This window comes from Oratosquilla oratoria, chromosome 3 (assembly GCF_046742065.1).
Source record: "Oratosquilla oratoria isolate Oo_2021 chromosome 3, ASM4674206v1, whole genome shotgun sequence".
Lineage (NCBI taxonomy): Eukaryota > Metazoa > Arthropoda > Malacostraca > Stomatopoda > Squillidae > Oratosquilla > Oratosquilla oratoria.
This window is the reverse complement of record NC_134779.1, coordinates 35176677-35204028: the sequence shown is the minus strand read 5'-3', so window position 1 is coordinate 35204028 and position 27352 is coordinate 35176677. Positions and strand designations below refer to the sequence as shown.

General features: G+C 44.2%; 2 protein-coding genes across 3 annotated transcripts in view; both read left to right on the top strand.

Moving 5' to 3' along the window:
* Positions 1 to 27352, top strand: part of LOC143021484 (neuronal calcium sensor 2) — a 618726-nt gene that overhangs the window by 307122 nt on the left and 284252 nt on the right. The window contains exon 1 of one of the 2 annotated variants that reach the window (XM_076179037.1): positions 21311 to 22085. The exons of the other annotated variant lie outside the window; for it this stretch is intronic. The gene's annotated coding sequence lies outside the window, so the exon portion shown is untranslated. Of the gene's footprint in view, positions 1 to 21310; positions 22086 to 27352 lie in introns of those variants that run through there. 2 annotated transcript variants of the gene reach the window in all.
* Positions 1 to 27352, top strand: part of LOC143017645 (uncharacterized) — a 206511-nt gene that overhangs the window by 11571 nt on the left and 167588 nt on the right. The window lies entirely within an intron of this gene.

Below are 27352 nucleotides of genomic sequence, written 5' to 3'. Positions count from 1 at the left end.
GAGAAGTGAGGGATGTTAAATGTTGAAAGAAGACAAGGAAGGAAGGAAGGAAGGAAGGAAGACTGTAAGAATAAGACGAGAACGATGACAGTGTCATCTTCTCGGTTCATAAAAAAGAAAGAAAATTTTTCTAAATTTTCTCATTTTCTAAAATAAGCAAATTATGGCATTTTGTCAATAGAGCGGTAAAAGTCATTTTCCTCGCTCGTTGGTTATTTTTAGTCTTTCTGAAGGCGAGAAGATGGAAAAAGGGCTTATTTTTAATTTTATTTATTTAATTCTTTTTTATTTTATTATTATTATTATTATTATTATTATATATTATTATTATTATTATTTTTTTTTTTTTTTTTTTTTTTTTTTTTTTTTTTTTTTTTTTTTTTTTTTTTTTTTTTTTTTTTTTTTGAGAGAGAGAGAGACCGAACACCCTGCCTAGCCTGGACTGGCACAGCCAAAAGTAACTTTAATTAGGAAAAAAAATAGATAAATAGATAATTGTACTACAAAGTACTAGATAACTAGGAACGCCAGTCGTCTGTTTCGGAGTCAGGCTCGGATGAATAAAATCATCTGTGTCTTAGCAGGAGAGTTGCAGAGCCTCACACCACGTATAAAGTGTTGATCGCACATTAACCACTTAGGATAAAAGATAGATGAATAAATATATAGATTGACAAAATGATAATGATAATAACAATGATAGATAAATTAATTGATGAATAAATAGATGGATTATTAAGAATGGGGTAATTTTTGTTTTCACACAAGCATACCCAAAGTGTTTGACGAGGTTAGGTTAGTTTAGGTTAACTTAACTAAACTTAACCAGATAAATGAAAAAAAAGATAGCGGAATAACAAAAATGACATCCAGTACTCTCTTGTTTGACTCGCAGTGTGGGATTAGGCTCTTATTAAGCCAGTGCCACGTGGCACCATCTGGCACTCTGGCGCCAGCCACGCCCTGGAGTGGCAGCGTTCCTCCCTCGAAGAGAATTCTAGAGACACGTTTGGCGACGGGATTCGAAGGGCTCACCTGTAGGACGCCAGCAGGTCTGATGCCCGACATTTAAGAACATAAGAATGGAGGAGACTGCAAGAGACCATAAGGCCTACACTAGGGAGTTCTGTGTCTCTCATCATCTGACGTACCTGTTCATAAATTTATTTAATCGCCTCTTAAAACAACCGATAGTTTCAGCGTTCACTACATGGTTACTAAATCTTTTTCATTCGTTAGCCACTCTTGGTAAACCATTTCTTGCTTATTTCCGTCATAAACCTAAATTTCTCCAATTTAAATCCATTATTGCGAGTCCTGCCCTGCTGTGTTCATATGATGACCTTGTCTGCTTCATTCTTGTTAAAACCCTTAAGCCACGTGAATACCTCTATTAGATCACCCCTCATTCTTCGTCTTTTTAGAGAGTTTAGGTTAAGGTGCCTAAGCCTGTGCTCATAGTTGACCCCATGTTCGTCTAGTACCCGCTCCTCAAGCGAAGAGAATCCTCTGGCGCCAGCCTTCATAAAATGATGAAATTGTTTCATTCGAGTAACCTGAAAAAGGTTTCGGTTATTCTGTCGATGGAGTAGAGTCACCTGGCGCCAACATTGTTAAGGGATCTGAAGGAGGCGTGTCACTTAAGAGTTGCAGTTGTTTTCTGTCATGTGTGTGTGTGTGTGTGTGTGTGTTTGTATATATATATATATATATAATATATATATATATGTATATGTATGTACATATGTATATATATATATATATATATATATTATAATATATATATGTATATGTATGTACATATGTATATATATATATATATATATAAGTATATAATATATATATATATATATATATATATATATATATTTAAGGGAGAGGATTGTTCCATATCAACTGACATTTGGGGGGGAGGGTTGAAGGCTGTTCCAAGACCCCACCCCTTTTTTGGGGGGGTGGGAGTTGAGGGTTGTTTATCTATTTATATATCTATTTTATTTTTTTATGTAGTTATTTATTCTACTTTAATTTTTTTTAGGGAGGGTAATTTGGAGGTGGGGGGGGGTCGCTGCTGAGTAGTTAATTAGATCATACCCTGTGGGACTTGCTGTCCACGTTTTCTCTCTCTCTTTTTCTCTCTCCCCTCTCCCCCCCACCCCCACCCCCAAGCGCCGCCTCCCCTCCTCGTTCCCATCAAGGTCATAATGAGTGAACGTAATGGAAACATTTCTTTTCTGAATTGTGTGTCGCGGTATTTTATGGGGTTTTGCCATGCACCGTGGACCATGCTCCTGGCATGCTCCGTGCATGCAATTGAGCATTAATATCCGCATGACACATGGCATGTATATATCACTTTGTATTATGGGAAGGGGGTGGCGAGGGCGTGGGGGGGGTACGCATCGTGAGTGATTTAGTTGTCAGAAATGTGTCGTGACTCAGAGGGTTGTTTAATGACTCTTTTGTTTAGTGTCGGATGGCACGGGAATTGACTCAGCACACAGCCTGGAATCATTGAAATGACTTCCCTGTTTACATTTTTTTTCTATCTTTGCTGGAATCATCGTAGGTCCTGCTGGAAGCTCTCTGGTTCTTGTTGGAAGTGACTTGGGCTCTTCCAGAAGCTACTTGAGGTCCTACTAGAAATGACCTGGTTTTTACTGGAAGCAACCAGGACTCTGCTGGCAGAAGCCTCATGGTTACGCATGGAAGCTACCTAGAGTCTTGCTGTAAGCTCCCAGGGTCTTGCTGGAAGGGACCTGCCTGTTGCTGGAAGTGACCTGAGGTCTTACTGCAAGTTCCTAGGGTCTTGCTGGAAGGGACCTGGCTGTTGCTGGAAGTGACATGACTGGTGCTGGAAGTGACCTGGGGTCTTACTGCAAGATCCCCGTGTTTGCTGGAAGGGACCTGGCTGTTGCTGGAAGTGACCTGGGATCTTCCTGCAATCGACCTGGGGTCTTGCAGGAATCGACCTGGGGTCGTACTGGAAGTGACCTGAGGTCATACTGGAAAGGACCTGGCATTTGCTAGAAGTGACCTGGGGCCTTCCTGGAATCGACCTGGGTCGTACTGGAAGCGATCTGGAAAGAACCTATTTCTGGAAGAACCCAACAGGGTCTTGCTGAAAAATACCTGTATCTTGCTGGAAGGTACTTGAAGTCTTACTGGAAGGGACGTGAAGGGGTCTTACTGGAAGCTCCGTAGAGTCTTACTGGAAGCTCCATAAAGTCTTACTGGAAGGGAGCTGATGGTGGGGGGGGGAGGTCTTGCTGGAAGCGACCTGGAGTTGTGCGTTCCAGCCATTAGCATTTGACATTTCGGGGAGCCCGGTTCCCCTCGAGGGCCAAGAAGGCAATTAGTACAACCAATTTTAATTTCAGATCGTCTCTTCGCCAAATTTTCTTTTAATTTTCTTGGTATGATTGTCGACTTGTTTTGTGTGTGTGTGTGCGTTCTCTCTCTCTTTATCTCTTTATCTTTCTTCTTCTCTTTCTTTCGAAGGGATTTCGCAAATATGAATAAAATCCTCTGACTGTGTAGGTCTTAATCAGTGTGCACTTTTGAGGACATATTAAACTGCCCCATATGTCAGAACTCTGATATTTTTCGTTTTTACATAAATGCATTAACACCACACACATACACACACACACACACTCACACACACACACACACACACACACACACACACACACACACACACACATATATATATATATATATATATATATATATAATTCGTATGTAAAATACTAAATATACATTGGTTAAAAGAACAAATATAGCAATTTTTTATAAATATACTAATTATTCAACATACAAAAGATACATTTTTGTGTACATACAATTTGTTTTACAAAAAAATACTTCATATTATATACGAAATAAACAACAAACAAAAGATACTTTATTCTCCAAGTACATTTCATTGTAAAAAAGTGTATAAGAATACTTTATACGTAAATATACTAAATATTCAACATACAGAAGTTACATTTTTGCATAAATACAATTAATTATTCTTTTTATACAGAAAACAACATCTTTATGTGCACTGTATTTATTTACCAAATACTTAGCATACATATGAAACATTTGCATAATGGCGACACGCGTTGGGTCACTTTTGGATGTCCGCAGTATTACATTGTGCACATTGACGTACATCACTGCCTGTTGTTACACCGCAAGAATGACAGATTGCGTCAGAGTCTGTGACGTCACAAGATTTTTATTATAATGAAGTACTCTGACCGTCTGGACCATGAATTTTTTTTTTTTCTTTTTCATCTCTGCAGTGAAAACATTAAGATGAATTATGGCTGTATGTGTGTTTGTGGGTGTGTAGCCTATGTGCGTGCATGTTTGAGTAAGTTTTGCATATATAGTTGATTTATTTGTGTACGTTGTGTGGGTATATATATATATATATATATATATATATTATATGTGTGTGTGTGTGTGTATAGGTCTGCGTGTATGTCACTGTGCGTACATTTGATTATTTGTTTAAATTTATTCTTAAATAATTTGTGTATGCCTACGTATATGTGTGTGTGCGTGCGTGCGCGCGTGTGCGTATATGTCAGAACTTATAACAAACACAATATTTTCATGTCCATTTAACTTTAAATATCAAAACATTTTTTAAATTTGGTTCCTCACAATATGAATTTAAACGCGATTTAAGTTTACGTTAATCCAGTCAGCAGAAGACGGAACCCCACGACGTTTGGATTACTTTCGGGAGTGTTAGGAAGGCGTTGGATTGGATTTATGCGAGTGTGTGTTGTCTGGACAAAAAGTCATCCGCACTGCTTACGTATTGACGATGTCGCACTATGCGACCATATTATGTTTACAAGGTCAATCAAGTTAATAAAATCATCTGACGACAGCCATAAGTTGTTATAAGAACGACCACCCTCTCCCCCCGGGTAGACAACTATCTTAACCTTTCAAGTCTAATAACTCATAAAAAAAAAAAAAAAAACACGCAGCGGCTAGGCCGGATAATTTGACACCGTCCTATGAACGCTTGGTATTGCCAGCACACATTCTCATGTTCACATGGGGGTTTGAACTCGTGTCACTACCTCGTGAAGCGAGAACGCTATCCCTGAGCCGACCGAGGCTCGCGCAATCGTGTTTACATACTAAGTAGTACACAATGACGTTATTTAACGAAATGTGATTTATAGAGTTGTTGTTTTAATGGGTTTGCTGTACATATTCTGTTGTCGATATAGAGTCGTTGATACAGAATGTATTGCTAAAATCTTTTTATGGATATGGTGGTAATGAATGCTATTTTGATTTCCATGCAAAAGAGCTAATGATATAGATTTGTTATGTATGGAATCACTGTCCTTAATGATTATATTATTATCCAAGCAAATGATATTACTTTTGTTTATTATTATTGCATTTCTGTTTTACTGCAGTATCGCGACATTGTTGATTTTATTATTATTATTATTATTATTATTATTATTAGTTTTAATTTTTTTTCGATTTTACTTTTTCAGTGTTATGCCACCTCGCCCTCACCCCAATATCATAAACCAACCCCTCACCCCCACACCCCAATTAACCCTCACCCCATCTCACACATACCTCAATCCACACCAGCCAACACTCATCCCACATCACCCATACCCTAAACCAATCCTCACACCCCACCCACGCCACCTCACCCCACCCACGCCACCTCACCCCACTCAACATCCACCTCACCCATACTCACCTCGCACCCCACCCATACCCCACACCCCACTCAGCATCCACCTCATACCACCTTCACCCCCACACCCCTCCCATACTCCATACCCAATACTCCCACCTCACATGAACTCCCCCCCCCCACCCCAACCCTCGCCTCCCCATGTGTGACTTCCGGACAAGGCCTAGACTTCCGGGCTGTTTTCTACAGCCCGGATACGAAGAGCTTCTGGAAGAGGAGGAGGACAAGAAGGAGGAGGTCTGAAACTTGGGAATCCAAGATGGCCGCCGAGCGCCAGGAGCGTCGTGGGTTCCCAACTTGTACCGGATTGAGATTTCCCTTGAGGAAATGACCAATTTTCCACTTCCCTTGTTTGTGAATAAATTTGAAGTAGTTTATTTTTGGAGAGCGAATTTCGTAAGAGGCGACTTGCTCTCGCCCTGAAATATTGTGGTTTTGAAAGATTGCGGAGGGGTTCATGCTTACCCGAATAAAATCATCTGGCGACAAAATATATATATTCTGCATTTTACTTACACCATATGTGTGTGTGTGTGTATGTATACACAAACACACTCACACAAACATATATATATATATATATATATATATATATATATATATATATATATATATATATATGCTGTTCAGGTTTATGTTGTTGGCGAATATCAGACCTTCCCTTTGCTGCTTATGTCCTCCTCCCTCCCAGCGTTTGATTGATTATACCTTTGACCGTTAGCGAGCCTTGCAACGGTTTTCACAGATTCAAAATTTCAAATGGCAGCTTGCTTTTGCGTCGGGATTCAAACAAACAAGTCGTTGTTCACTGTGCTTCCCCTCCCCCCTCGTTGTAACGGTCATCCTTGACTAAAAACAACTGCAGCATAGCACAGCACATATGAGTATGAGCACTACAGCATAGCACAGCATAACAGCGAGAGAGAGAGATCACGATACAGCAGAGTATGACACAGCATAGTAGGGCTACCACAGCATCGTACAGCAATAGTAGCATAAACACTGCTGTGGTTTATATATATATATATATATATATATATATATATATATATATATATATATATATATATGTATATTATATATAAAATAAAAATTAAATATTATATAAAATGAAGATTAAAAATACCAATAGACACGGAAGGAGCCCTGAAGTCTGTCTCTTCTCTCTCCCTATTTCTCTCTCTCTCTCCCTCTCTCTCTCTCTCTCTCTCTCTCTCTCTCTCTCTCTCTCTCTCTCTCTCTCTCTCTCATATCCACCCACTTAGCGTCACGCCTGTCAGCCTGACACCGCTGACAATGCTTCTGAGGCTTGTGGGAGTGTGGTTCATTTCGTCAGCCTTTCACGAAATCAGCACACCAGTAGACTGGTCTCCCCCCCCCCCTCCCCGAAGAGCTGACAAGTATTGGTAGTCTGACACGCTGTCAGGCTTAGTCAGGACAGTGACGCAACGTCAGACAATGTAATCAGTGGGGAGTGTGGTGGGTTGGTTGCTGTCAGATGAGAGCGTGTGTGTGCGCGCGCGTGCGTGCATGTGGTTTTTCGTCGTTTGCGATGCGCATCACGTGTTGGATATGTGGAGTAACTCTTCATTGTTGATGTGGTTAGGGCTGTTGGTGGGGGGGTTAAGGATTACGCTGTCGAATTCCTTTGTCGATGGTGAAATTGAGCACGTGAGTGTTGCGTGAACGTGCTTTCCCATTGTGTCTCTTTGTCTTTCTCTCTATCTCTTTATCCCTCTCTTTATTTCTCCATTCTCTCTCCTCTCTTTCCCCTCTCTCTCTCCTCTCTCTCTTTCCCCTCTCTCTCCTCTCTCTTTCCCCTCTCTCTCCTCTCTCTTTCCCCTCTCTCTCCTCTCTCTCTCCCCTCTCTCCTCTCTCTCCTCTCTCGCTCCTCTCTTCTCTCTCTCCCTCCCTCTCTCCTCTCCTCTCTCTCTTCTCTTCTCTCTCTCCCTCTCCTCTCTCTCCCTCTCCTCTCACTCTTCTCTCTCTTCTCTCTCTATCTCTATCTCTCTCCCTCTCTCTCTCTCTCTCTCTCTCTCTCTCTCTCTCTCTCTCTCTCTCTCTCTCTCTCTCTCTCTCTCCAAAACTAACCTAACCAAACCCAGCTCAGCCTGACCCACCCTAACCGAACCCAACCGATCCTAACCTAACTTAACCTGACGTAACCTAACTTAACCCAACCTAGCGTATCTGGAATAGTATATGTACATGTGTATATCCGTTTTTTATTATCATATGACATTTAACAGCTTTGACGTCATAACTCCGTCTCAGTCGTGGTTTCCCACCCCTCCCCTTTCCTCTCGTCCTCCTCCTCCTCCTCCTCCTCCTCCTCCTCATCCTGTTATTTAGAACAGCTTATCGCCTTCGTACGGTGGTCATGGCTGTAAGAGAGTATGTGTTTTATTTATTTGTTTATTCACTGATCTACTTATGCATTTACTTGCTTACCATTTACCTATTTACTTGTTCTGTTTTTATTTATTTATTTTGCTCTATTTATCTACCTATTCTGTTTCTTCCCTCCTTTGTTAATATCTGCTCAATTTATTACTTCATTCTTTTCGGTACGTTGAGTCTCTCTCTCTCTCTTTTGTATCGTCAGCGGGTTTGATAATTCGAACGAAACAAGAACCCCCCACTTCTTTTAGCCCCCCTCCCCCCAAAAACACAAAAATCTCCTTTCAGTGTAATGTCATTGGTCAAGAGTTTATCAGAAGAGAATTTGTCAAGGTCGTCAGTGAGGTGATTTGGTTTTTAGGTCTTTTTCTCTCTTCTTCCTCTTCACAATCTCTTTCCTCATCTTCTTCGTCTTCCTCTTTCTCTCTTTCAGACTGCTTCAGAGAAGACCTTGTGGAAAGGAGAGAGAGAAAGGGAAAAAGAGAGAATGAGAGAGAGAAAGAGAGAGGGAGAAAGTGAGAGAGAGAGAGAGATTAAAGAAATGAAAGTGATATTTAACCTTAGTCATTTCTCTCCGATGTTAGCAAGGGCGGGGGGAGGGTCGAATAAAACGGATTCCTATATGACGTATATATTCTCACCTGGGGACCAAAAGTCACTGAAGGGTTTTAATATCTGATAACTGTCATGTTGTTACGAATACATGGATGGAATTTTGAAATATTTCCTCATCAACTGTATTGTCACTCTCGCATTATGAGTAGTTGCCCCAAATTGCTGGAAGCATGTAACAAGCCTAAGGTAAATTGATGATGAAGAAATGATCATAAATTACAACTCCTCAGTGATTTTTGGGCCGCCCTGTGTATATATATATATATATATATATATATATATAATATATATATATATATATGTTGTGTGTGTGTGTATGTATGTATGTATCAAAACTAATACCACAGTCGGAGCAAAAGAAAAGACTGGAAACGGTGATTTTATATCTTTCGACTGCTACCTGCAGCCCTCTTCAGTAGTACAGAATAGGAGGGTACTAAATTTATATAATACTCTTACAAAAAGAGAAACCTGGGAAGGACCATTGACACCTATTTATATAATACTCTTACTATATAATACTCTTACTATATAATACTCTTATTATTTATATAATACTCTTACAAAAAGAGAAACCTGGGAAGGACCATTGACACCTACCTTTCCCCGGTTCCTCTTTTTGTAAGAGTGCTATATAAATGTACTACTGAAGTGGACTGCAGCTAGCATTCGAAATATATACTCTCACTGTTTCCATTTTTTTCATCTGCTCCGACTGTGTTGTTAACTTTGATTTACAAATGTGCTACATTTTTGTCAAATATATATATATATATAATATATATATATACATATATATATATATATACATATATATATATACATATGTATATATATATGTATATATATATATGTATATATATATATATATGTTTGTGTGTGTGTGTGTGTGATGCTATCAGTGTCGTTTCCTTTCCTATTGTCTTGGCTTACAACTGCCGTTGAACCTTTTATTGTTTCTGTTAATGCTCACTTCACACTGATAAACCCCACGTCTTCGGTGAGATATTTTCAAAGAGGATAGAAGCGCTGGGTTGCCTTGGACAAAGTGTCACGCTGGATGATTTGAGTAAAGTATTTGTGACGTAGCGATAATTTGTCTCACTATTTTTTTTTTTTTTTTCTGAGACGTTTTGTCTTAAAGAAATATTTTTCAGTGAATCACTAAACCAAAGAGAGTAAAATTCTGTTTAATCTTTTATTTGCTAAATTATTTTTAGCAAGGGAAAATATTATTTAGATTTTTTTTATTGTTATTTATTTGTTTATATATATATATATATATATATATATATATATATATATATATATATATATATATATATATATTTTTTTGAAACCATGTGGGTAACCACATTCGGTGCTACAATTTGGACATCGAATCTTCAACCTATTTTCAAAACCTAACTTCAACCTCCTCATCTTTCTACAGTGGGTGCGACCCTGAGGTGCTGGCACTTGGTCCACCTCGATTAATCAATTTGTTCCAGTGAGACAAACTTTAAATTTTATTCTGGCTGACGACAGACCGTTTTCTTCAGCCAAGGTGCTAAACATGAAGACTTGAATCTGATCTTGTTGTGGACTGTAGTTTACCAGCGATTCTATCCTTAATGGACAATCTCGCGGCGCTGTCTTGCATTAACACTGATAAATTGATATGCATTAAGGGTGATCACTGGATGAAATCGCTTGGGGTAAGCTAAAACAAACTATTTAAAGTTTTTCGTTGTAGCGAGGGCGTCTCTGCTAATCATCCCATGTGGCGACCATCATCTTTCATCAACCCCAACTTCAACTTCTGAAACTTGGCTGATGCTCTGTCTTGCTTCGGAAACTCATCGCCACAGCATGGCCCCCTTAATGGGTATCCTTCCATTAAGAGTCTAGCGCTCTCTTTAGTCGGAGGACGCCCCGTGTCTATGTGTTGCTGTTTCCCGAAGTCCTGGAGATAGTTTGTATTCTTTAATAAAATCGTTCTACATCCAGTCTCTGGTGATGGTTTTCGTTCTTGGGTCTTGATGAGGAGTCTCCAAGGGCTCTTGGGTCCTCGAGGAGCCTACGTTAAGGACCGTTGCTTCAGACCTTCCCCGCCTTATGACGTCATGTCGTCCCTGTGGGGGTCTTCTCGAAGTCGCTTAATGGCGGTGAAGACGAAGATGATGATGACGATATTGTCATCTACCACAAAGTCAAATAACTACTTATAGAACTAAAAGTCTCTCTCTCTCTCTCTCTCTCTCTCTCTCTCTCTCTCTCTCTCTCTCTCTCTCTCTCTCTCTCTCTCCAACTAAAACGACCATCAACCGAATGAAAGCGTCTGGCGAGAGATCAGTTAGTTTACTCACAAACCGTTTCTGCTCCATAGTACTAATGCAATTGAGACCTAAAGGTTGTGAACACTTTGACTCAACTTTGTGAGAGCCTATGATTCTAGATGCCGTTTGTGTGAGTATGTGTGTGTGTGTGTGTGTGTGTGTGTGTGTGTGTGTGTGTGTGTGTGTGTGTGTGTGTGTGACTTACATCAGTAACAAGGTCATATAGAGGTCACTTGAAGTATGAAGACCTGAGCAGGCCATATCTCGATCTGGCAATACAGCTCAGTACCAAACCCGACAGACTTGTAAAACAATCTTGAGACTCGTTAGTTAACTTGAGGAGAAGGGAAAGGTGGAGGAAAAGGTAGAGGAAGGTGCTGAAGAAACGGAAGAACTCAGGAGTGACTCAAGGTCCATGTCTTCGACCAGGAAGAACCTAAAACCACTTCAGGAAGAAATACAGACGGTAGGTGCGTCTTCCCCCCCCCACCTTTCCTTTCCTCTCGTCGACCCGTATGCTCAGAAATCCCCCCTCCCCCATATTCTCCCCCATTCTCCTCCATCCCCCTTCCCATACACACAGACGCGGAGGTGCTAATGCACGACACCCAGACTCCATTCTGGGTTTCCAGTTCCAGAATGGAAAGAATCTGGTTCGTTGGAAATGGTGTCAGAAAAGTACCTCAGAATGACGGTCTGTTTGCTATGTTGAAAGGTCACCCAGCCTTGGGTGATGTGGCGTGTGTGTGGTGATTCACCATGGTCTTGGATCACGTGTCGGAATCGTGATCGACAACTATTTTCCTCCCGGAAGAGAGCTCAAAGCTCATATATATATATATATATATATATATATATATATATATATATATATATATATATATATATATATATACATGTGTGTGTATGTGCGTGCATGTGAACAAACTAAGATTATTAGTGTTTGTGTTAGTAAAAGTTACTGTAAATTTCTGTGTGTGTGTGTGTGTGTATACATGCATGCCAACGTGTGCGTGCATATGAACTAGTTTAGACTGTCATTATTTCAGTTAATAAATATAAATCACTGCAAAAATTAGTTAGACGTGATTCATTTCCGTGCGTGCTGTTGTACACCTGTGTACGTGTGTGCTTGTGTACTCGCATGTACGTACAGTACAAGTTCACACTGTGTGCGTGTCAGTACACGAACTCTTACGTGTCTTTCTAACAGAGGAGGCTTTGTCTTCGCACAAGAATGAGGGAATGCGAACGTGCATGCACGAAAGTGTTTGTGTGGGTGTCAATTGGCTTGCTGCTCGTGGGCCAATATTTTTTGGAATGTTTTGGATTGCGAGCGGAAAGCGTCCGGTGCCAGCCAGCCGGTCTGTCTCGCAGTGCAGCAGTGCCAGAGTATCTCACTGCAGCAGTGACCAATTGCCTGAGTGCCTCAGATCCACAGTGTCTCGGTGCAACAGTGATAAAGTGCCTCAGGGCCTGAATGCTTCAGTTCCCCAGTGTATCACTGTTGCAGTGTCTCAATGCAGCAGTGATAAAATCCCTCGGCTTTTGAATGCCTGAAGACCTCAGATCCACAGTGTCTCAGTGCAACAGTGATAAAATGCCTCAGCCTTTGAATGCCTCAGTCCAACAGTGTCTCACTGTTGCAGTGTCTTGGTGCAACATTGATAAAAAGCCTCAGGGCCTGAATTCCTCAGTCCAACAGTGTCTCACTGTTGCAGTGTCTCGGTGCAACAGTGATAAAGTGCCTCAACTTTTGAATGCCTCAGTCCAACAGTGTCTCAATGTCGCAATGTCTTATTAGTACATCAGTGTAACAGTGCCTCATTGTTGCATTGCCGTAGTGTCATATTACTTCATCGCCCCAATACTGCTGTACTTCAGTCCTTCAGTGCCTCAGTACTGCAGTGGTTCACTGCTACAGTGCCTCCACACGCGGGCCAGCAAGGCTTCCACGCCCAGAAAGGCCTGGGGACATCTGAACTTGATCCAAGATATATTAGAGCTATTCATTGTTTTCATGGCATACAATTTTGCTTACAGGAATTTATTGTTATCATAAATGGAGTGTGCTTCAGATATGAATGTGTTAGATACCAGTAACGATACATACACATTGTGTGTGTGTATATATATATATATATATATATTATAATATATATATATATATTATATATATTTATTTATTTATTTATTTATTTTATTTTATTTTTTTTTTCCTCTTATAAATCTTGTGCTGAGTTAGCTTACCATTTTGTTACTCAGGAGGCACATATCTTTGTTTGGAGAAAAAACAAATCAAGTCAGGAAATAATCATAATACTAATAATCATATACCAAACGGAGGGGGATGGCTTAGTAGCCAGACCTTCGCGAAGGACCAATGAGATTGCACGCTGTCATCATAGGCTCCTCCCTTTTCCCTTACGTCATCCAATCAAAGGGGAAGGGTAGGGGGAGCTTTTAATGACGTCTTTGGGTACTGCAGTTTCCCTGTTATGGAGCAAGTGTGTACTCGTGTGAACAGAAGCTTCGTTAGTACACGCGTGTTGATTTAATTAACGTGTGTGCAAATACATGGGAGGGCATATATCCATTTGGTCGTTCGCTCTCTCTCTCTCTCTCTCTCTCTCTCTCTCTCTCAGTGTAGTTTGTCTCTTCTTATCTCCGCGTCTCTCTCCTTTGTCTCTCCCCCCGCCCTGTGCTATATGTCCACATTCTTATCTCCTCTTTCACCTCTGCCAACCCTCTCTCTCCCTCTGGGTCTTCCTCTCTCTCTTTATCTCTCTCTCTCTCTCTCTCTCTCTCTTTCCCTCTTTCTCTCTCTCTCTCTCTTTCCCTCTTTCTCTCTCTTTCCCTCTCTCTCTCCTCTCTCCTCTCACTGAGAAACTTAGGCAAATTAATCCCCCAACGCGACAGTCACTGGTTCTGGAAACGACCAATCACAGACGCGCTCTCTTCCACACCCATAATGCACCACCACCAGCAGCGGCGTCGGCGTCGGAGGCAGAGGTACTTAGCATCCTCGGCAGAAGCTTGGCCTGGCCGAACACCGAACGTGGTTGTCTGCTTACTGATGAAGACTTCGGCACTGCAGAGGCGGAGACTCGGGCCCCGGGCGACCAAGAAATCGGGAGGAGGAGGAGGAGTGTGTTGTCAAATAAAAAACATGTCTTCTGAAAAAAACTCCAATTCTCGACCTTGGCGACTTCGCTTGATTTGGTTATTTAAATAAAATCACACTGTTATTTGTGATTTCGTGCCTTCATCAAGCTAGTGATTTGCTCCCCTGCGATGACTTGCGCTGTGAGAGAGGGGTGCTCCTGGTATGTACCGGCAGTATTTCTTGGCTTAGTTATGAGAGGCAGGGAAGGAGAAGGACGCATGTAATGAAGATGAGAAGGGGAGGATGCTACTCTCCCACGTTTGGCAACTTCCATTTGTCGGAAGCAGCGAATTGGATTCGAATTATTTCCTAATGAACAGGGTGCTGGTCAGAGTATGGTAGACTTGACTTACATGTCTTCTTCATACTGTAGGCGATGGTGATCTCATCCAGCTCAGGTCTTTAGTCTCAACAAGTACTTGTTGTAGAACTAATATATATATATATATATATATATATATATATATATATATATATACATATAATATGTGTGTGTGTCTGTGTGTATATGTATATATATAAAACACAGACACACATACACACGCATACGTCTTCCTGAAATTAATCATTTAAATTTTAAGCTCGGTATGATTATTGTGGGACGTCCTAGGATGAGGCGGATGGATGGGGTGAAGGGGGCTTTTGGGGAAGAGGGGAATGTCTGTTGAGGAAGGAAGGGAGAGGACGGAAGACAGAGGTGAGTGAGAATGGTTGTATATGGATGATGTTGTGACTGCATGAGGAGGAATGGGCGGGGGGGTGGGGGGTGTAGTATGTGAGAGTAAATTTTGACGCAGCCCGAAAGGATTTCTCCCCGTCCTCGCCTTATATGCAAAGGGGGACGGAGAGGGGGGGGTCGCCGATTAAATGAAGCGGCCTTGCTGTGGATGTACTGTGTCTTGCGACACTGCTTCTGACCCCAGGGCGGTGGGGCAGGGTGCAGGGATGACCCGTCATCCAGGAGGTGCTCAGATGAGAGGAAGGGTGGGAGGGGTGTGGAGTGTATTTAGGGATGAAATGGGTGGGAGTGTGTTTTTATGCCTTTCCCTTTTTTGGCTACCTTCCTTTTAAGGGGGAAAAAGCCTTGGTATATGTATGTATGTATGATTATTGTGAAGTAAGGGACAGGATCCCACGAGTGTTGGTCCTTTCCTGTGTACTACAATTAGGTAGAAACAACTTGGTAAATGCAGTTAGGTAAACACACACACGTATCAATATCCTCTAAAAGAGTTTGATAAGGAAGATTCACAAATTTAGCAAAAAGATAAAATTATATAAAATCTCAAAATTATTATATTTCGGAAATTATTTCAAAACTTCTCGAAAAAAATGCTGATGTGACGTTTTGAAGTTTAAAACGCCACCGACTACAAAAAAAAAAGACAAAACTGAAAATAAATTGTTTAGAAATCACGTTAGTTTATTGATATATATTAAAATTCTCTTTGGGTTCTTAAATGAAAATGTTCACACTTGAACGACCATTTTAGTTCACTCCTTACGTGAACAGATTCAGAGGCGATTGATAATTTGTAATAGCCGTTCTTGATAGAACATTTTATTACATTTGTAAAGATAACCACTGGGGAAGATGAACAGATATAGGGAAATAAAGATTAATTACAATTATATAAATAATAGATAATAACAAAATAATAAAATATATCATTTGCTAGCATAGGAAAGAATACGGAAATAATTACAACAAAAGTAATAGTATTGATAAAAATAATAATAGTAATAATAATATAGCAACAAAATATAGCAATAATAATAACAGTAATAATTATAACATTAACAACAGCAATAATAATATTAATTTTAGAAGTAAATATAATGATAATGATATATCAACATAACATCAACAATAGCTTCATCTCTTCGTCATTATTATCATCTTGGAAACGATACTTGTATCCAACCTCACCAAAGATATTGCTTATGTGTCAATAAAGAACAAAAAGAATTTATTGAACTCGTGTAATCAATGGGTAGCGAAATTTATACTGAATGATATAAGAAAATGTATTTCTCCTCTTTCCTCTCTTTCTCTCTTTCTCCTTTTCTCTTTCCTCTCCTTTTCTCTTTCCTTTTCTCTTTCCTCTCTCTTTCTCTCCTCTCTACTCTCTTTATCTCTCTCTCCTCTCTCTTTCCCCTCTCTCTTTTCTCTCTCTCTCTCTCTCTCTCTCTCTCTCTCTCTCTCTCTCTCTCTCTCTCTCTCTCTCTCTCCCTCTCTCAGACCCTCCTTCCTACCCAGCCATACAAACCTCCGTTCATTTTCCCCTCGTCTCTCCGCCTTCCCCTTTCGTACATCTCAATCCCCCACCGCATTTCCCCTCGTTTCCCCTTCTTCCCATTTTCTCCTCCAGTTTCTCATCTTCCCGCCATCCCCCCCATTTCTCCTTCTCACTCCTCCCCGTCATCTCCCCTCATTTCCCCTTACGTGTCCCCTTTCTTTCCCCTTCCCTCTCCTCCCTTTCCTTCCTTCCTTCCCTCCTTCCCCTTTCTTCCCATTTTCCCCTTTTCGTTCTTCTTTTCCCCTTTTGGTTCTCACCTCCCGACTCCAGCTTCCCCTCGGGCGCCACGCCCAGCAGGGGACTCTTTCCCCTCTTCCCCCCCCCCCTCTTCGCCCCCCCCCCCATTCTCCATTTACATTATCCCCCCGTGAAAAGAAAAGAATCACTCAAAGCTTTTCACTCCCAACTTATCTTCCGTTCCCCTTTTCATTTACTCTTTCTTCTCTTCTTTCTCCTCTTCTTCCTCTTCTTCGGTTTCGTCTTTTTCTTGCGCGTCATTTTCTTCTTCTTTCTCTTCTCTTCCTCTTTCTCTTCTTCTGATTTTGATTCTTCGTTTTCGTCTTTTTCTTGCCTCCTCATTTTCTTATTTTTCTTCTTTGTTTTTTCTTGTTCATTTTTTCTTTTTCTTTGTGTTCTTTCCTTCTGTTTCATCTTCCTCTTCCTCTTCTGATTCTTCGTTTTCGTCTTTTTCTTGCGCGTCATTTTCTTCTTTTTCTTCTTTGTGTGTTTGTTTCTTCTTTGGTTCTTTTTCTTGTTTATCGTTTTTTCTTTGTGTTCTTTTCTTCTCTTTCATCTTCATCTTCCTCCACGTTGTCTTCATGGTCTTCGTTTTCCTCCTCTTTTTTCTCCTTTATCATTCTCTTCTTTCTTGAAATTTCTTTTCCAAAACTAGAGAAAATGAGGATATGATGGGTGGAAAAAAAGTCTTTCAATTTCCTGTCATATAATGGAATATTTTTTTTTTTTTTTAGTAGTAGCAGTAGTAGTAGCAGTAGTAGTAGTAGTAGTAGAGGTACTCATGGTGAAAACAAACTCAGCATCTTTATGTCTTTATTCTGGCTTGTGTCGGCAAATGCTTTTATTAAGTTCATTGATAACACCCACCCCACCCCCGCCCACTCTAAAGGTCGTGAAGACGTTAAAGCATATTACGGTTAATACCTTTCTTACTTTGTGATATTTATCTTCTATTTCCACTGCTTCTCTCTCCCTCCCTCCCTCCCTCCCTCCCTCCCTCCCTACCTCCCTACCTCCCTCCTTCTCTCTCTCTCTCTCTCTCTCTCTCTCTCTCTCTCTCTCTCTCTCTCTCTCTCTCTCTGTCACACCTGATTCCGATTCTGTCTCTTTCTCCTGCCCCCTTCCTTATCTTTATCTCCTATCCCTACTACCTTACTTCAGTCTCTATCTCTCTCTCTATCTCTCCTTCTCCCTCTCCCCACTCTCTCTCTCGTAGTTATCCTCTCCTCTATTTCTCCATTCATTTCTCTCTCCTTTTGATATGCTAATAAAGATATGCATAAATACGCGTATATTAGCAATTTGTTGGCATAGTCAACAGATTGCATGCTTTCCGACACGTCCATCGTGGCAAGGGCCTCAATATTAGTAAGTGAATTCTATTTGGGTAAAGCTAACCAAACACATGTATGTATATATGTGTATGTATATATATATATATATATATATATATATATATAATGTGTGTGTGTGTGTGTGTGTGTGTGTATACACACTTTAGATGTGTACATACACGTATGCAAAAAAAATTGTACCCAAATTGTTATCAACTTAAATTTTCTTAGTTATACTGTCACTCTTTCATTCAGAGTAAAATATTTGAAATTAAAGTATATGGTTTATGGAACTTGGCACTGGGTGCCATCTCATGGGCGTGAGTGCCACGCCCTAAGGCCTTCCGTACCGGTTGGCACTGTTCATTCCTCTCTGGATGTCGCCAAGCGATTTTATTCATCTCTGTGGGACATCCTATTGGTAATGGTGGGATGTGTGTAATAGCCTGACCTCATTTGACCCTTTCCTAAATGGTGGCACTTTTCCCCAGTTTCCTGGCTGCCGTCAGACGATTTTATTCGTTTTTGTGACATCTTTGTGGTAAAGAAGATTGATGCCATATTTTTTCCAATATCGTGTCATCACTTGATGACCTTGCTGACCCCTTAAATAGATGGTTTTATTCCTTTAAGGCAAGAAGGTCTCAGAGCTGAACTGGATCCGGTGGGACCGTGACCCCATAAAGGGTCGAGTTTGGGTCTCCTCCACACCCACTCAATCCATCAATTCATCAATTCATCACACTCAATCCATCAATTCATCAATCTCAATCCATCAATTCATCAATCAGCCATCCTGAGTCCACTGCTGAACAGGGCCTCTTTCATAGCATTTCATGACTAACGAGTACGCCAACCTCTCCCACGCCACTCCTGCAAACTTTTCTATCTCGTCTCTCCACCTTCTATCTGGTCTCCATCTTGCACGCTTCCCATCTCATGGCGTCCACTTAGTAACACACTTGCTCCATCGCTTACCATTTATTCGCGTTAATTTACCTGCCCAATTCCATTTCCTCTCAAAGGATTACAAAGGCGGAGCATGCCGACAGAAGACCTTTTGGTCCATAACTAGGTCGGATGCGATTTTTTTTTTATAATAAATAAATAAATGAAAATATAATAATAAAAATAATAATAAAATAAATAAATGCTTTTACCGAAGCCTCCACAGTCCCTCAGACCTCTCCTGAATAAAATTGTCTGGCAGCCTGGACGTCACAGTGCCAGCTGGATTGAGAACCCGGACATGTAGGCACTCTGGCACAGTTGGCTTTCGTCTCTGTTTTTCTGGCACTGTCTCAGGTGCCAGGCGAGGCATTGGGCCAGGAAGCTCTGGAAGCATCATACTGGATCTGACAAAGAAAAAAATATAGGAAAATCAAATAAGTGTTTATTTTTGTTTCTGGTGTGATCTGACTCTACCAACCGTGTTATGAGGTGGAAAAGGGCTTATGGTATATACGTGTGTATGTACGTGTATAGACACACACATACACACACACACACACATATATATATATATATATATATATATATATTACCGTTGGGGTAAATTTGCTGTTGTTGGCTGGCTCTTCTGTGAAAGAGCTGTGCCTCACTTCACGGCATTTATCGTCAACTGAAGTAGAGGCCATGATGACCCATCATCTTTCAGGCGCTGCATAAAGTGAGAGGGATGTGTGTGTGCGTGCGTGCGTGCGTGCGTGCGTGCGCGCGCGCGCACTTCGGCCACCCCCTGATACATTCATATCATTCCTATTCAAAAGAACCATTGTTGTCGATATTACTCACCTTTCATTGCGGTGTTGACGTCATGTACTGTACCATGTGGCCGGGGGTACCTTGGCCGTGGCCAGATTGCTCCGTGAGTCACATGTGATTAGCCCCAGGGGCACGCCCCCTTACCCCCCTCCCCCGCCTCCCCCTCCCCCCAAACGTTGCACCAATCCTGGTCAACACACGATAAACCTATCCCCCACCCCTTCCCCCGGGGCACCGTCAGGAACCCTCAGGGGACCTCAATGGGACCCCTGTGGGACCCCTCGAAGGTGTGTCCTTCCATGGGTGACCCGTGGACCTCTCTGACGTCGATGGAAGCGAAGGAAGAAGGGAGATAGGATAGTCAAGGAAGTGATGGTGCCTGCGGGGGAATGGGGGAGAGGGGGAATGGGGGAAAGGGGGACTGGGGGAATGGAGGAACCTAAAGGGACCGAACAGGTGTACCAGGACGACCGTTCCCATTGATTCCAGAGCCCCATTTGCATGGGTGATGTGCGGGAGGAGTGGGGGGGTGGGGGGGCTCTGTCACACACATCGTCAGGACCTTCTGGCTCGGTCGTTATACCAATGCACTGATGCAGTATAGACAGGGGCGCGCGCGCGCGCGCGCACACACACACACACACACACACACACACACACACACACACACACACACACACACACACACACACACACACACACACACACACACACACACACAGGTTTGAAGCTAGGTATGATAATTGGACAGAAAGGGACAGGATCGTTCGAATGCTGCTGTAGTTCTGTATACTACAATTAGGTAATTCCAACTCTCTCTCTCTGTCTTTATATATATATATATATATATATATATGTATATATGTATATATCTGTGTATATAAACATACACGTACACACATCGTGCACCTGTTTTGCTAATGTCTGGGAAATCTTGCCTGATGCCAGACATTGTTTGTCAGATGGCTTGTCTTGTCTTGTCTTGTCTCTCATTCAGAACGGCAAAGATAATCCAGGATTTCTTGGGATGTGGCGAAGTTGCCATTCTCCTCTTGTTTTCACTCGGGGGTTGCTCGTATGTGTATGTGGGTATGCATGAAGCTTACTTTTTGGAGGATTTCATTTGGCAGTAAGTATGGCCACCGCGTTGGCTGGCGTACGATGCATGAGTGTGCGTCTGGCGTGTTGCTGTTGTTGCCGCGTGCTGATGCCGTCTCTCTCCTCCCCGCCGCTAACTGCTGCTGTTGCAGGTATCTGCCACGTTTCATCAGCCAAGCGAAGAAGGATCTACTAGATACCTCTTCCAGGATGCTCATGGAACCCGCGAGTCAAGACGAGGATTTGGGTTGAGCGGAATCTTGGGTTGGAAAGAGTGGGTGAACGTTTCTGCGGTACGATATGTTGGGCTGGGAGTGGCCTGGAGCTAGTGGTCCTGGTTCACCATCAGTTCAGCCCGTGTCTGAGGTAGTTGAGAAGCGGTCGGTACAGCTCGGCGCTGTGTAAGGCTGGATAGCCCCCAAAACCACCTGCCACTTGGCATCCCAACATCTCGTTCGTTGTCAGTCATTTGTGGGTGAAGGTCCTTGTCATTGTCGATTCACTTTCGGAGTCGTTGACGAGAAAGCGTTACCGGTAAGCGACGGTTATTCTTCGCGGGGTCAGAAGGCAGTGACGGTTATTAGCCAGCGTAGTGCACTGCAGTTGTCATAAGTAGTCCATGAGCCGTTTGTCGGAGGGCCCCAGATGAAGTAAGTTAGTGATGTTAGTGTCTCCCTGTACGGATAACAAGTCACGTAGTCTTACTCTGTGTGGATATCGTTGATCGGTTCGAAAGAAAAAGTAAAAGAAATAAAAAAAAATAGTGTTGTTGTCAGCTCTCCTGCCTTGTCCAACTCGAAGAGAAAGAGGACACAAGTGGCCTAGGTGTGTCACATCACTACCACCACCACCACTGCCACCACTAAAGTGAAGAAGCTGGGAAGCTAGCGGTATTGCGTGGGATTGACGAACAGGCAGGCAGAGCGTTCGAATAGAAGAAAACAGGAACAGCATCTCTTCCCAGCGCATCCCGTGCTGCCTCTCTGCACTACCACCACTACCTTGAGGGTTTGGCACCTTCGCTTCTTGCCTTCTTCAGCAAGCGAGCAATCGTCTCCAGGGCCTTCCTCACCACACCTTCCGGCTCGCGTCCCTTCGACTTCACTCCAGGTGAGTAAGGTGAATGACGAACAGGGATGGGTGGGTAGCACAAGAAGAAGAAGGAGTAGGAGGAGGTGGATGGGGGAGCACCCATTGCAGGCATTTCTCCTCTTCGCCTCCTACCCCAGCGTCATTCACCCCACCCATACTCCCCTCCCCCCCTACACACCTTTCCCTCCCTCCCACAGCCTTCTCTCCAGACGACCCTGCATCTTCTGGGCGTACCGGCCAGACATCATCAGGGCGATCTGACTAAAATTCTTCAAATAACCGACCAGGGTTGGTGGTGGAGGTGGAGGTTGATGGTGGGTGATGGCAAGAGCCCCGTTGCTACACCCGAGCTGCTGCTGCTGCGTCCCATGTCCTCTTGAGCAATACTTTGACGTCAACCCCTTGAATTAGGCCCCTCTTGTTAAGTCAACTACCCCACGGAGCGCCCCTCCTCCTCCTCCTCCTTCGGGAAACTGGCCACCACCCACGGTCCCTTTCTCCTCTCGGTGTCCTCTTCTTCACCTGCGCCAGGAGGGGAAGGAATGTCACCTTTGAACCAGGGAGTTCGCACACATACGGGGGCACCAACGGATTTGACTGCTTGGGGATGGTTCACAACACTCGTACGCTCGCTCTCTCCTTCTCTCTTTTTCTCTCTCCCTCCTTCTCTCTCTCCCTCTTTCTCTCTCTCCCTCCTTCTCTCTCTCCCTCCTTTCTCTCCTTCTCTCTTTCCCTCCTTCTCTCTCCCTCCTTCTCTCTCCCTCCTTCTCTCTCTCCCTCCTCTCTCTCCCTCCTCTCTCTCTCCCCCTCCTCTCTCTCCCTCCTCTCTCTCCCTCCTTCTCTCTCCTTTTTTCTCTCCTTCCCCTCTTCTCTCTCTCTCTCTCTCTGTCTCTCTCTCTCTCACACCTACTCGGCTTGTACCATCCATCTTTTGTACCAAGGGGGGAACTACCACGCACTGATGCCGTAGTACCTCTCTCTCTCTCTCTCTCTCTCTCTCTCTCTCTCTCTCTCTCACCTACTCGGCTTGTACCATCCATCTTTTGTACCAAGGGGGGGGAACTACCACGCACTGATGCCATAGTACCTCTCTCTCTCTCTCTCTCTCTCTCTCTCTCTCCTCTCCCAGACGTACCACCACGCCCACGTCACGTCACACCATCACCTGACGTACGCGACAGTACCCTTCTTTGCCATGTCACGCAAGGCGTGAGACGTTACAACCTCCTGCAGGTTGCAGCGAACACCTGCACACGGAACCTCTCAGCACCCTAAGGCTCACATTCCAGGGACGCCACACCCTTTGCCCCTCTTCCCTCCTCCTCCTTCTCCACCTCCTCCTCCTCCTCCTCCTCCTCCTCCTCCTCCTTCCCACTGAACCCAAATATCGTATCCTTTAGGTCTGTATCCGATCAGTACAATCAACTACTGTCTATCACAGCCCCCAGTCTGTCAACCACAGCCACCTCCTCGTCCTCCACAGCCCCCTGCCCGTCCGCCATAGCCCCTCCGCCTACTGCAGCCTATTTCTAGCCCACCACAGCCTCCTGCTAAGCCACCACAGCCTTGTCTCGCCCATTGCAGCCCCCCTACGCGCCACCCTAAAGCCTTGTAATCCTCCATAAGTTCTCTTACTCTGTCGATGCCACACAATCACGCTCATCACAATCATCACCAAGCTTACCACAGCCCCCCACGCCACTCACCACAGCCCCCCGATTCCTCACCACAGCCCCCCGATTCCTCTCACCACAGCCCCCAGCCCTCTCACCACAGCCCCCCGATTCCTCTCACCACAGCCCCCAGCCCTCTCACCACACCCCCCAATCCCTCTCACCACAGCCCCCCACCCCTCTCACCACAGCCCCCGATCACTCTCACCACAGCACCGGACCCAGCCAACACAGCCACCTACTCGATCCACTTCTAATCCGCCTTCCGAAGCCACCTGACTCCAAACTCCAGCCACCCACGAAAGCCTTCTGACCACTCATCACATCACAGTCTCCCAACAGCCCCCACAGTCTCCCACCAGCCCCCACAGTCTCCCACCAGCCCCCACAATCTCCCACCAGCCCCCACAATCTCCCACCAAATCCCACAGCCTCCAACCAACCCCCACAGCCTCCCACCAACCCCCACAGCCTCCCATCAACCCCCACAACCTCCCACCAACCCCACAGCCTCCCACCAACCCCCACAGCCTCCCACCAACCCCCACAGCCTCCCACCAACCCCCACAGCCTCCCATCAACCCCCACAACCTCCAATCAGCCCCACAGACTCTCACCAGCCCCACAGCCTCCCACCAACTCCCACAGCCACCAACTCCCACAGCCTCCCACCAACTCCCACAGCCTCCCACCAACTCCCACAGCCTCCACCAACTCCCACAGCCTCCCACCAACACCCCTTGTGATACCACCACGGCGTATCCAACACAGCCTCCCACAGCTCATCTGATCATTACATCCGCAGAGATTGTCGCTGTGGTCTCGTACGTGCATACCACAGCGTTTTATTCATTCGCTTCCTTGGTTACCACAGCGCCGCTGTGTTTGCCGTCTGCTTAACAGATTTCGTCTTGCCTGTCCCAATTTACCGTCCATCTGTCATTTATCACAGCTTGTTTTCTGTCTCCCACAAGCATCCTTTCCTTCAACCCACAGCATCCACAGCATCCTTTGTGACCACACAGCCTCGCCCCCGCCCGTTGGAACCTTCCAGCCTCCCGTCCCCCTCCCCCACCCCCTCCTCCTCCTACTTCTCCTTCACGTCCTGTTTCTCCTCCCTTACCCTCTCCTCCTTCCTCCTACGCCTTCCTCCTCTCCCCCTTTCACCCTTCCCATCCCCTTTACCCCTCCTTCTCCCCCTCCCCTCTCCCCCCTCCCCCTCATACTTCTCCACTCTCTTCTACCTCTCCTCCTCTCTCCTGCTTCCCCTCTCCTCCTCTCTCCTGCTTCCCCTGAATCTCCTCATCCTCCTCCCCTTTCCCATTCCCCGTCCACCCTCCTCCTCCTCCCCTTCCCCTTCTACCCTCCTCCTCCTCCCCTTCCCCGTCCCCGTCCACACTCCTCCTCCTCCTCCCCCGTCCCCGTCCACACTCCTCCTCCTCCTCCCCCTCCCCCCCTTCCCCCTACCCGTCCACTAGGATTCATTCTATTGCCGCAGTCCATTGGACAACGGGCGCGGTCATGTACCCCAGGGGGTTGGGATTTAAGACCTGCGTCTGTCTCTTGCCCATAGGCTGCGCACATATCCCCCCTCCCTTATCCCCCCTCCCCCCTTCTCCCCCGCCCTACCTTTCTCTTGCCCTGGGGCAAGGTCAGTGGTTCTGGGGTTCGTTGAGTCCCCTGAGATCCCCAGGAGCTTCCAAGAGGGTCCACAGATTGAAAACCAGAAGTTTTTTTTTTTTTTTAAGACTGTCTCGATAACGTCTTCGAAATACATTCAGGTTTTTCTTGTGCAAATGCAAATTTCTTGTCGATTTTTTTTTTTAGATCTTTTTCAACATAAGGAGACACCATATACTGTGATGTATTGTGGACACGATACAATTATAGTTTACTGTGGGATGTAACCTGCGCTTCTATCCCCCGAAGACGTGACGTCATTGACGGTAAAGGCGTTAGACAGGGTAGCAGGACAGAGAAATAGCACAAGATCATTATTATTTATTTTTATTTAGGTGGGGGACGAGTCTACAGGCACAAAGAAAAAATGCTACGTGTCTCTGGTCCGTAGGGGTGTCATTTAAGGTCTCTACTCCCCTAATGTATTGACTGTAATACGGGGGCACTCGTTGCAACGCGCAGTGAGTAATGGCTCTTGATACTATAATGAAGAACTGTGGATTGTATGAAGACTTCTGTCCACCACTGTATTGGCGCCAATGCCAGACTTCATCACTTTGCGCCAGTCAACACCACTTCTTCTCTTTCCCAACACCAGTCGTCACCATCATATCACCATTTTCTTTTTCTCCCTCATCACCATTTTTTTTTTCCGTGAGAACGATAGGTTATTTACATCATTGTAACCGATCTCATCATCACAATTCGGATCGTCAACACCATTGCACCATGCCACCACCACCACAGTATCATGCCCCCTCCACCACCACAGCACCATGCCACCACCACCAGCACCATGCCCCCCCCCACCACAGCATCATGCCACCACCACTACAGCATCATGCCACCACCACAGCATGCCACCACCACAGCACCATGCTCCCCAACACCACAGCAACATGCCCCTCCCACCACCACAGCACCATGCCGCCACCACCACAGCACCATGCCCCTCCCACCACCGCAGCACCATGCCACCACCACACTACCACAGCACCATTGGGAACACAGTGACGGGGCCCTACGAGCATATCACATATCTCGCCTACTACACAGACAGCGACTGGTCACAGGCGCCCGCCCCTTTCCTACCGCATCACTCGCTGACCTACCACAAGCCTGAAAACTCCTCTTCTCTTCGCTTCGCTTCGCGCCGTCGCGTTGTCATCCTCGGTCCTTTCGGTGACTGGGGTCGCTCCTTTCGTCGAGATCGAGTCGGTGCCACTTGAAGAAGACTTGGATCTTCCAAGTTTATCAAGTGGCTCTTGGGCCTATATGGACAAATTGTGTGTATATATATATATATATATATATATATATATATATATATATATATATATATATATCATCGTCACCATCATCATCATGACCATAATCTTCTTCATCCTCTTCTTTTTCCTATTCCTCTTCCTTCTCCTTCTGTCAACTTCCAGGTCTTTGGGTTTATCAATAGATTTTTTCTATCTCGGCCTAGTTTATATTATCTATTTTCTCACCAGAGTATGATTGAATGATACCCCCGCTCTGTCATAGATGCACAATGTTAAATTAAACATTATTAATCGCTGAACGTTCAGAAGTCAAAAGTCGTATGGTCACAGATCAACTAAGGCCCCTTTCACACGTATCGACTTTTCGCCGTGTGCCGTCCACGACACGACCACTTGTGAAAGCGTCCATGGACACCCATGGTCACTTGATAGCACGACGTCGTGTCGTGTAAGGCGCATGGCGAAAAGTCGATACGTGTGACGCGAGTGTTCCAGTGGTCTATTCTTCAACCACAACCACGTTATTTATTTACTTATTTATTTGCTTATTTTATTTATTTGCTTAGAAGACATTCTATCACGCTTCTCTGAAAAGATGAACTTGTCCCTCCAAAATGAGATTGACACCTTGCCCCCCGTTTTCTAAGACAAGATTACGAAA